A 12,217-nucleotide genomic window follows, 5' to 3' on the forward strand; every position below is an offset into this window, starting at 1 on the left:
ACCTTTCAAGAGTAAGTTGAAAGACGGACTGAGTCCCACCCCACAGTTTGGGAACCACTGCTACTGTAACGCTCTGGGTGTCGGGGGGTGTGAAGTCAGGCGCAGGAACAACAGAGAGTTCAATATAGTGCTTTTAATGCACACACGGTAAACAATGTCCCCACGAAAACACTGGGTGTCACAAACAAATGTCCCATACACAGGGGACAAAAACCCAGTCCAAATACACTCTATAAATGAAACAAACAATACGTTCGTCTACTCCCGATACCAATGTACAACAGAATCAATCCCGCACAAAGAAACGTACGGGCTGGCTGACTAATAAAGCCCAACTAATTATAATCACCTCAACACAGGTGTAACAAATAAACACATAAGGAGGGGGAGGAAAAAGAGTCAGTGGCAGCTAGTAGGCCGGCGACGACGACCGCCGAGCGCCACCCGAACGGGAAGGGGAGTCACCTTCGGTCGGAGTCGTGACAGCTACAGATAACAGAAAGTTCTGTGTTTCGCACAGAGCCTTTGGGGGTTTATAAATCATCTAATTTTACTGCACAGAAGCACAGAAGGCATATCTGGGTCACTGCACAGGAATCTCCACTTGACCCTGTAAATGTTATCAGTCCCACTTTAAACCCACTATACACCACCCCACGTAGCCCTCCTAAAAATCTGGTTGTGTGTGTGTGTGTGCATGCGCACGTGTGTGCCTGTTGCGTGTATACGAGTGTGTGTGTCGACGTGTATGCCCACACGTGTGTGTGTCGACGTGTATGCCCACACGTGTGTGTATGCATAATGCATATGTTTGCTAGTTCCCCCATGGAGTTGCAGTATGAACGGTTCCTGTGAGCACATTCATCATCACACAGAGTGTAATTTCTCAGAGCAGCATGAGTGGGCTTATCTCCCATCTGCCTGTCTCTGAAGACTTGCTTCTGCTCTGAGAGATACAGCTCACTTGGCAGAACCCAGCACCATGGATACTGTACTATGCACTTGCCCTCCTAACTGAGCACTCATTAATCACTGGATGTCATTGGCTGAGACGGAGAGAGAGTGAGAAAGACGCATGGAATTGCTCTTACGTTGATGATCAATCCCATGGCTGTGATGTTCATCATTTCTGGTTTAAGACATTTTCTCAGCAGCACTGTTAGGATATTCAGGGATAACATTCGGAAGAGTCATTAGTTAATTAGCATAACATTCGGAAGAGCCATTAGTTATTTAGCAGATGCTTTAATCCGAAGCGATGTACAGAATGTAAAGTATCAGATCCAAGGGGATTGAACCCATAACCCGTGCGAGAGAAACACTATAATCCAAACCACTGAGTATGCAGCCTATTGTTCTGTACTGCTCTAGAGTTATGCACTGCTGTTGTGTTTTGATTCTAAATAAAAGATGGGACCTTGGAGGATTTCTTGGATAAATCTGCATCTCTCAGCCAAGGACACGTAGACACAGGACCAGGTGCAGTCGTAGTTGACGTGTGTTAATAGCCTGGTCATGTTTTGCATGACAATGACCACAGGAGTTTGCAAGACAGCCCAAACAGATTTGGGACCAGGCTAATGTGTTACCGCCTTATAGAGCACATTTACTTATTTTAATTGGCAAACTACATCGATATGATTGAGACACGGATGTACTATGGCAGTATGCTTTAGCCTGCCATGTTCCAAGACCTGAAGGTCATGACAGCAACACCATCTATTTCCTCAGGCAAAAGCAGCAAAAAAAAACTCTGCATTACATCAGTGCAAGATGTAGGAATGGGACCCAGGACACCTGCACCAGCATGATGCTATTCAAACTGGGATCCGCAGACGAGGTACTGCAGGGGGCCCACGATTTTATTTGGGGGGGGATTTTGTATGTGGACATTATTATTCTATGACCATCACTAGCTGCAACAGAATACCTTCGTGGATAGCCTTTTTATGTCTCTGCATCCAGGAAATTACAGTCATTGGAGCAAAGTTTTTTTTTTGTACAGAAAATTCTTAGGCAGGTCGTCTAAGTGTTCATTTTAAAGGATGGAAAATCTGTCTATCTTACTATCTTTGAAAACTAAAGCCTCGTTCACACTGCAGGCCTTAATGGTCAAATCAGTTTTCCTTCTCAAATCCTTTTTCTTAGAAGTGACCAAATCGTATGTGTGTGTTCTGACAGCAGTCCTTTGCTGACATGGCTATGCTAGTTGTCATGGTAACGATGGGTCCGTGCACAGTGGTGTAGGCTGATTTATGGTGGTGCTCGTGCTTCCTATCACTCAGAAGTTATGTAGCAAGCTAAGGTGACAACAATGCCTGTCATGGACATTTCCCAGTTGCTTTGAAGGTTTAAAATCATAGTGTGATAATGATCTGACTTACGAAACAAGTCCTTTTTGGCTAGCCACAGCAGTCAACTAGCTAGCTGGGTAGATGCTTAGCTTTCTAGCACATTCCCTATTTGTTTGTGAACAATTAACAAGCTAGTTAACTACCACATGTCCTCGTCAAACTGTCAACAGAGTAGCTAGCAAGCAACAAGATATTCCAAATAACAGTCTAAAAACCACTTGAGGGGCAAATATATCCGATTGGCCAGGAATCAGATTTGTATCTGACTTCAAACAACCTATGAAGTTGGTTTTAAAATGTGGCTTAAAATATCAGATTCCATGTGCTTTTTGGCTGTTCAGACTTCAAGAAAAAGAACAGTTTTGAATTGAATATGATTTTTTTTTTTAAATATGATTTGAGTCACTTCAAACTGCCAATAAGAACAAGGCTTTACAGTCAAATAAAAGCTAGACACTCAGGGAGAATCAAAAGCGGCGGAACATAGCATTAGCCATGGCAAAATGCATAGAATTGCAGGAAATTAGCTTTAAAACTGCAAAATTGTCTCTCAGCTCCATGCCAAACTGTTTAGAATTGCTGGAAATGATCTTTACAACAGCAACATTTTCTCTACACCGCCAAGATACCTTTCTAGCTAATAGACTTAGATGTTAGTTTATACTTCCTCTTCCAATGAACTGTGCGGAGGTCAAAATAATGACACTGTCTACCAAATCTATTCATTTGAAATGTTGATTACTTATTTGCCATTAACATTCACTTCATGACAAGACAAGAAGTGACTTTATTTTGTTGATAACATGATGGGGGTCCCGGGGTTGCCGGTTTGCCTGTGTGGGGGGTCCCTGGGCAAGAAAAGTTTGAAATCCCCTGCTATAGACACTTCCAACAGAACTTTCACAGCCAGTTCAAGTAACTGGCAATGACTATTGGCCAAACAGATTCACCATTGACAATTCCTACAGTATATGGCTTCAGAGTAGATATTGAAAGTGGGTTCTGTGCAGTAGGAGATTGGTTGGATCTGTGTCAGCACTTCCGCATGGCGTATGATACTAATAGAAACTTGCTACCTCTCTGTGATGCATCATTAGTTGCCTTAAGTTGCTTTTATATCCCGGTGGATGTTCTTACAAACCAGCGGCTGGCCGGTTGCATCACATTAACTCATATCAGAGCTAATTAGAGCTCCAGCTGCCGGGGGTTGTGAGCTGGCTATCTGTTGGACGGGGACTCAAGCAACCAGGCAGAATGCAAATAGACAGAAAACATTTTTTTTATTGATATTGCTATGGTGTGTGAATATTCCAAGCGACTGAGTGCTCCCTGGTGTTTGTCAGCCATCGTGGTGAAAACAGACTGGTCGGTATCAAGTGGAGGATTGAGGATGTGAATTCATACAGAGATGAAGGGAAGCCAACAGCAAGAGGACAGATTGCGCAACAGCAAGGGGCAGGAGGAAAGTCTTGGGAGAGCCTGAGATATCGCTCTGTCTCTATGTCAGTGATGAACACTCAGTAAGTCCATGCAGAGGCCTGCCAGTGTGTTCTACTGGGGAACCAATGGGGGCCGTGGGCATCAGCCTCTTGTTAGGGTGTAAAAAGCGGCCACCAGCTTGGCGATCAATGTCACCATACTATTGGGTGCATATACTCACAGAAATACCTAAATGCAAGTTTCCAGAGCACTCTTACAACATTAATCAACAACATGAGTGGCTGAAATTCACTAGATTATCATCAGTACAAACACACTAAACCAGGATTTGCTTAAAATGGGCTCAACCTGTGAATCCTGAACGCTTGGCTTCATTGGTGTGCTCACCACAGTAGCCTGGCGTTTCCTCCTCTCAGAAGGCCTCTGAGCTTTACTCTGGTTCACAACACTGACTATAGTCCCATTATACATTACCGGGGGGCCTGACATTCATCAGTAACACTGAACCACCAGTATACTTGGCCTTGGTTGATGACTGTACTTAGACTTAGCCAGTGCAAAGAGAGTAGTTGACGTGTGATGTGTTTGCTGGGGTCAGGATGAACGAAGGGCTATAGTCAACAACATTTGGAAAATGCCTGCGAGGCATATTGTGGCAGTTAGATAACATCATTGTGTTGGCTCTGTTGAACCCGTGCACAGCAACATGGAGGGTGCAAACTGATGGTGCCTAATGTCCTAAAGATAGCAGCATCATTTTTTAAGGTAAATATTGAACTTCTGCTAAATAAGGTGTTCAATAAACAGTCAAGTAATATATATTTATTTCAAATTTGATTCACCAGTATTTATACCTGCATGATTTTCTAAGCTTTGACTGTCATGTTTCTAACTAATTACTTCAAGAAATGTCTTCAAAATGTGCTTGTCCCATTTTGTTTCCAAAGGCTGAAGTTAATGGAGAATGTCTGTTCAGCCCTGAAGATCATACTGTATGTGTAAGCACTAAGCAGAGATGAATAAGGCTTGGAATTGTGAGTCAATGCTAAGAATTTTGTCGAAGGGAATGGACTAAATGTGGAAGAAAAATGTTAGACACGCTGCAATCCTTTTTCAGGACAATGCACATCATTTTAAATTCGAAATTGCTGATCTGCAATGAATACACCTAATTACTAATTCCACTGTCCACACCAACATTGATGGTTTTTGGTCGCAGGTTAAGGAATGGCGGAAGATTTAGCTAACTCTGCAAATAGCACTGCTAGGTGATTTGAAAAGACATAATCAATCAATCAATAATGTAATACTCTTATCAAAACATTGTATCTTTAATTTACAATCTGTAGAAACTATGTGAATAGAAAGGTGCAAGACTTTTGTGAAACATCACAGCACAGTTGAAAAATATATGGCTAATAGAAGCTGAAGGGTCAGACTAAAAATAACAAATGTAACAAAAAACATAACTAATGTAAAATATGTGTCTGTAAAATGTATATATAAGCTGGAAGTAGAAGCCTAAGTATTGTTGTCCATTAGTTTACTCAAATTAGGGGAGGGATGATAGGGTTAGGGTAAAATAAGAAAGATGGAAAATATATTAAAATAAATATTTACCAAAAAATTATATGATGCAGATAATTACATTGACAGAAGCCACAATCTGTCTGCAATATTAAAGCAGTTCCACCCCCTAAAAATCTACCCAACACACTGATGGTGCAAACTGATGGTGCCTGCCTGATGTCTTTATGATAGCAGCATCATATTTGATGGTAAGATTGAACTTAAATTGAATATCTGTTCAATAAACGCTCAAGCAATATACATGATTTTATTTCTCAATCTGATTCAACATTTCCTTTTTCTTTACAGCTATCAGATGAAAAAACCCACCAAAGGCAATCAACAACCCAGATTCAGTTCTAGAACCGTTTTAAATAAAATATTTAATTCAGTGTGTTTATTTTATGTTACATTTAAAATACATAGATTTCTAGATACATAGATTTCTAGATTCCACAATACATGAGATAATATAAAGATTTGGCCAAATCATATATTTTTCTAAAATATATTTCATACATTTATCAGAAACATTTTTAAATGCAATTGTCTCAAGGCTTCAAAATCCTTTTTAACATGTCTCCTCCCCTTCATCTACACCGATTGAAGTGGATTTATCATCAATAAGGGATCATAGCTTTCACTTGGATTCACCTGGTCAGTCTATGTCAGGGAAGGAGCAGGTGTTTATAATGTCCAGATGTATTTCAATGTATTAAATACATTTTTGATAAATATATGATTTGATCAATTCATAATATTTCCTTATACATCCAAAAATATGTTTAAATCAATTTTTCTTGTAAGGGCGACTGGTGTCTGCTAGGCCCCTCTACTGACACTGTGTTAGTCTATCTCACATTGAGACTTTACGTATGAAATTAGGGATGATGGTGCATGTTGTGCCCGTAGGGCAAGTATGTGTGATGTGTGCTGTAGTGAGGGGTTTAGTCTTGCGAAGCCAGATGCCGTAGTCTAGATATCGAGGCTAGTGAGGGGTTAACATGGCCATTATTTGTCCGGGCAAATAACAAGCCTCAGCAAATCTCTCATGTCTAATGTTTGCCATTTCTGTAGGAGAAAAACAATAGGATTTCATCATCCACCGCAAATGAACTGGTCATTATAGCTACTCTCTGGGGCATTGAGAGCAGACTGGGTATAGAATTACATATCACAAATCATTGTACTCCAATCTCAGTTGCATCCTCTGTCTGCCAAAGCAACAGATTATGGGTCAATCTACACAACAGCATTGACCTGCCATCATTGATGGTTTAACAAAGTTGTGTCACTCCCCTCAAATTCCACATTCCAATTCCAATCATTCAGTGGTTAATCAATGGATGTCCTTGAAGATATACACTCACCGGACAGTTTATTAGGTACATCTAGTACCAGGTCAGACCCCCCTTTGCCTCCAAAACAGCCTGAATTCTTCAGGACATTCTACAAGGTGTTGGAAACATTCCACAGGGATGTTGGTCCATGCTGACGCGATGGCATCATGCAGTTGCTGCAGATTGGACGGTGGTACATTCATGCTGCGAACAGCCCGTTCCATCTCATCCCAAAGGCACTCTATTGGGTTGAGGTCTGGGGACTTCGCAGGCCACTCACTGTCATGTTCCAGGCTATGTTTTCACACTCCACAATTGTTCAGTGTTGGTGATCGCGTGCCCACTGGAGCCGCTTCTTGTTGTTTTTAGCTGATATAAGTGGAACCCGATGTGGTCGTCTGCTGCAACAGCCCATCTGTGACAAGGATTGACAAGTTGTGAATTCCGAGAGGCCGTTCTGCACACGACTGTTGTACTGCGCCGTTATTTGTCTGTTTGTGTCTCGCCTGTTAGCTTGCACGATTCTTGCCATTTTTCTTTCGACCTACGACATCAACAAGCTGTTTTCGCCCACAGGACTGCCGCTAACTGGATGTTTATTGTTTATCGCTCCCTTCTCGGTAAACCCTAGACACTGTCGTGCGTGAAAAGCCCAGGAGGGCGGCCGTTTCTGAGATACTGGATCCGACAATCATACTGACGATCATACCACGCTCAAAGTTACTGTAGTAACCTGGTATATTTATGTTTACCAATAGATGGCAGTATTGACTCACCACGGGGGTTTGCTTCCCGCTATCCGTAGCTATTTGCTATGTCTGCCTATATAACTATGATTTAAGAAAGCTTCAGGTAGCTTAAGCCAGGTGCATTAGAGAATGTAATTCTAAGTTACAATTAAATACTAAACTGTACTTAAGTCTCATGAGTCATAACTCTAAGAAGCCTTTAAGGATACTACAGTTACTTAGGTGACTTGTTTTGCCCATTTTAACATTCAATCGAACAGTAACTGAATGCCTCAATGCCTGTCTGCCTGCTTTATATAACAATCCACAACCATTTTCCTAAACGGGGTGGTGTACCTAAAGAAATTGGCCGGTGAGTATTATAGGAGAGCCTCAACTAGACAGTCTTCATTTCAGTCAGGCCGATTCCAAACAGTGCTAAAGTAAGCTGAGTGGTGGGAAGCAACTTCAAAATGCCTGTGCTGGAGCCTTTCCAAACGTAACAGCCCGGCGTGGAGTGATAAAGCTCAGCGCTTCAGTGAAAATAATTTGAGGGTGTTTTTCATCATGTTGTATTTCAAGTTTTTTTGGTAGAAGAGAAAATAATGCTGTTATCCCTCTACTGGAGCCCTCCTGATGGGGCTGGTTGTAATAGTGTAGACTTATGAGTTATGGAGACAGTTAGTGACCAAACTGATTCACCAGGCAAATAGTCTGTCTGATTCTGCATAATTTATCAATTAATTCAGTCAGTTCTTGGTCTAGTTCCATGTGAGAGCAATGTAGATAGAGCAGAAACAAAAATGTATCTTATTACTGGAAAAAAAACTACTGGGCAAAGATCTTTTCAAAATCACTGTAAATGTGACCTTTTACTGAACTGAATTGTGTCAGTATCCTTGGTAGGACTAGATGTCCTTGGTAGAGGACTGTGATAGGGCTGAAGAGGCTTTGTAAAAGGCTAGAAAGGGATGCCAGACAATGTATTTGTGTCTGTTATAAAATCATTATTCGGGGATGTGTTAAGGCCACAAAAACAGCAGTATATTCCTTGATTAAATGCATCTTTATGGAGATATATTGGGCTTTTGTATTTTTGGTTGTCCTCATATACACTGTTGTCAATGTCAACACAAGTACAGTATGGCACTGTTTCCCCCTGCTCACTCTCATCTCTCTCCCCTCTTCCTCCGACTTTCTCAGCCTTTCCCCATAAACACATCCAGTACACAGACACAACAACACAGGCGGACACAGGCACCAGTGTCCTCATGTTCCACTATGTAACACAGGCTTCTTTCATAGGGTGGCCAGGCAAACGGCTCCACCACTGCAGGTGCAGCGCCTGGGTTGGAGCTGAGACGCCTTTCAGTTGGCCTTTTCCATTCTGCCCATTCATGAACATAATTAGACAGGGAGTGACTGGCTGCAGAATGTCGGGTGTTTCTCATCTTCGAGGGTCGGGTGTTCCTCAACCCCTTTCACCCTTCTTTCAGCATGGTGTCATGCAGAAAAAACATCTTCAACGTTCTGCATTGCAAATATCAACAACTTAGCAAAGCAAGCACAGCGTGCAGGTTTGAGAGAACTTCTCTTTTCGTTCATATTTGATGAGGCAAAGCCCTCAGCAGATCCATAGGAGTCTCGACGTTTCAGCCTTATTCTAAAATAGATTTTTTTTTAAATTCCTCATCAATCTACACACAATGCCACATATTGACAAAGCAAAAACAGGTTTTAAGAAATTTTAAATATCACTTTTAAATAAGTATTCAGACCCATTACTCAGTACTTTGTTGAAGCACCTTTGGCAGCGATTACAGCATTGAGTCTTTTTCAGTTTCTCCCATTCTTCTCTGCAGATCCTCTCAAGCTCTGTCAGGTTGGATGGGGAGCGTTGCTGCACAGTTATTTTCAGGTCTCCAGAGATGTTCGATCGGGTTCAAGTCTGGGCTCTGGCTGGGCCACTCAAGGACATTCAGAGACTTGTCCCGAAACCACTCCTGCCTTGTTGTCTTGGCTGTGCGCTTAGGGTCGTTGTCCTGTTGGAAGGTGAACCTTCACCCCAGTCTGAGGTCTTCAGTGCTCTGAAGCAGGTTTTCATCAAGGATCTCTCTTCACTTTGCTCCGTTCATCTATGCCTCGATCCGGACTAGTCTCCCATTCCCTGCCGCTGAAAAACATCCCCACAGCATGATGCTGCCCCTACCATGCTTCACCGTAGGGATGGTGCTATGTTTCCTCCAGCTGTTTCCTCCAGCTCAATCTTGGTTTCATCAGACCAGATAATCTTGTTTCTCATGGTCTGAGGGTCTTTAGGTGACTTTTGGCAAACTCCAAGCGTGCTGTCATGAGCCTTTTACTGAGGAGTGGCTTCCGTCCGGCCACTCTACCATAAAGGCCTAACATAAAGGCCTAATCTTTTCGATTTGGTCGTGGCGTACATACCTACACGTACACTACGGTCACAAGACGCAGGCCTCCTTACTGTCCCTAGAATTTCTAAGCATACAGCTGGAGGCAGGGCTTTCTCCTATAGAGCTCCATTTTTATGGAATGGTCTGCCTATCCATGTGAGAGACGCAGACTCGGTCTCAACCTTTAAGTCTTTATTTTATTGAAGTCCTATGATTGAGTGTAGTCTGGCCCAGGAGTGTGAAGGTGAACAGAAAGGCACTGGAGCAATGAACCACCCTTGCTGTCTCTGCCTGGCCGGTTCCCCTCTCTCCACTGGGATTCTCTGCCTCTAACCCTGTTACAGGGGCTGAGTCACTGGCTTACTGGTGCTCTTCCATGCTGTCCCTAGGAGGGGTGCGTCACTTGAGTGGGTTAAGTCACTGAAGTGATCTACCTGTCCGGGTTGGCGCCCCCTCCCCCTTGGGTTGTGCCGTGGGGGAGATCTTTGTGGGCTATACTCTGCCTTGTCTCAGGATGGTAAGTTGGTGGTTGAAGATATCCCTCCAGTGGTGTGGGGGCTGAGCTTTGGCAAAGTGGGCTCGGTTATATCCTGCCTGTTTGGCCCTGTCCGGGGGTATCGTTGGACTGGGCCACAGTGTCTCCCGACCCCTCCTGTCTCAGCCTCCAGTATTTATGCTGCAGTAGTTTGTGTCGGGGGCTAGGGTCAGTCTATTATATCTGGAGTATTTCTCCTGTCTTATCCGGTGTCCTGTGTGAATTTAAGTATACTCTCTCTAATTCTCTCTTTCTTTCTCTCTCTGAGGACCTGACCCCTAGGACCATGCCTCAGGACAACCTGGCCTGATGACTCCTTGCTGTCCCCAGTCCACCTGGTCGTGCTGCTGCTCGTTTCAACTGTTCTGCCTGCGGCTATGGAACCCTGACCTGTTCACCGGACGTGCTACCTGTCCCAGACCTGCTGTTTTCAACTCTCTAGAGACAGCAGGAGCGGTAGAGATACTCTGAATGATCGGCTATGACAAGCCAACTGACAATTACTCCTGAGGTGCTGACCTGTTGCACCCTTGACAAACACTGATTATTATTATTTGACCCTGCTGGTCATCTATGAACATCTTGGCCATGTTCTATTATAATCTCCACCCGGCACAGCCAGAGGAGGACTGGTCACCCCTCATAGCCTGGTTCCTCTCTAGGTTTCTTCCTAGGTTCTGGCCTTTCTAGGGAGTGTTTCCTAGCCACTGTGCCTCTACACCTGCATTGCTTGCTGTTTGGGGTTTTAGGCTGGGTTTCTGTACAGAACTTTGTGACATCAGCTGATGTAAGAAGGGCTTTATAAATACATTTGATTGATTGATTGATTGGTGGAGTGCTGCAGAGATGGTTGTCCTTCTGGAAGGGTCTCCCATATCCACAGAAGAACTCTAGAGCTCTGTCAAAGTGACCATCGGGTTCTTGGTTACCTTCTTTTTTACTCTGACAAGCACTGTCAACTGTGGGACCTTAAACAGGTGTGTGCTTTTCCAAATCATATCCAATCAATTGAATTTACCACAGGTGGACTCCAATCAAGTTGTTGAAACATCTCAAGGATCATCAAGGGAAACAGGATGCACCTGAGCTCAATTTCAAGTCTCATAGCAAAGGGTCTGAATACTTATGTAAATAAGGTATTTCTGTTTTTATTTTTAATACATTTCAAAAATGTTCTAAACCTGTTTTTGCTTAGTCATTATGGGGTATTGTGTGTAGATTGCTGAGGAATTTGTTTTATTTAATCCATTTTAGAATAAGGTTGTAAACGTAACAAAATGTGGAAAAAGTCAAGGGGATTGAATACTTTCCGAAGGCACTGTATATTTTTTTGTAGCTGTCTATTTACCACCACAAACCAATGTAGACACTAAGACTGCACTCAACAAGCTGTATAAGCAAAACTAGAAAATGCTCAGAGGCGGCGCTCCTAGTGACCGGGAACTTTAATGCAGGAAAACTTAAATCTGTTTTACCTCATTTCTACCAGCAACCAATGAAAAAAAAAAAAAAACTCTAGACCACCTTTACACCACACACAGAGACATGTACAAAGCTCTCCGTTGCCCTCCATTTGGCAAATCTTACCATAATTCTATCCTGCAAAGCGCTACAGAGGGTAGTGCGTATGGCCCATTACGTCACCGGGGCCAAGTTTCCTGCCATCTAGGACCTCTATACCAGGCAGTGTCAGACGAAGACCCAAAAAATTGCCAAAGAATCCAGCCACTCTAGCAATACACTGTTCTCTCTGCTACCGCACAGCAAACGGTACCGGAGCATCAAGTCTAGGTCCAAAAGGCCCCTCAACAGCTTCTTCCCTCAAGCCATAAGA

At 43.1% G+C, this 12,217-nt stretch overlaps 1 protein-coding gene across 2 annotated transcripts in view; it reads right to left on the bottom strand.

Annotated features, from left to right (window-relative positions):
- LOC120054635 (choline transporter-like protein 5-B) overlaps nucleotides 1–12,217 on the bottom strand; it is a 59,157-nt gene that overhangs the window by 31,791 nt on the left and 15,149 nt on the right. The gene's annotated exons all lie outside the window — the stretch shown is intronic.

This window comes from Salvelinus namaycush, chromosome 10, assembly GCF_016432855.1.
Source record: "Salvelinus namaycush isolate Seneca chromosome 10, SaNama_1.0, whole genome shotgun sequence".
NCBI classification, from domain to species: domain Eukaryota; kingdom Metazoa; phylum Chordata; class Actinopteri; order Salmoniformes; family Salmonidae; genus Salvelinus; species Salvelinus namaycush.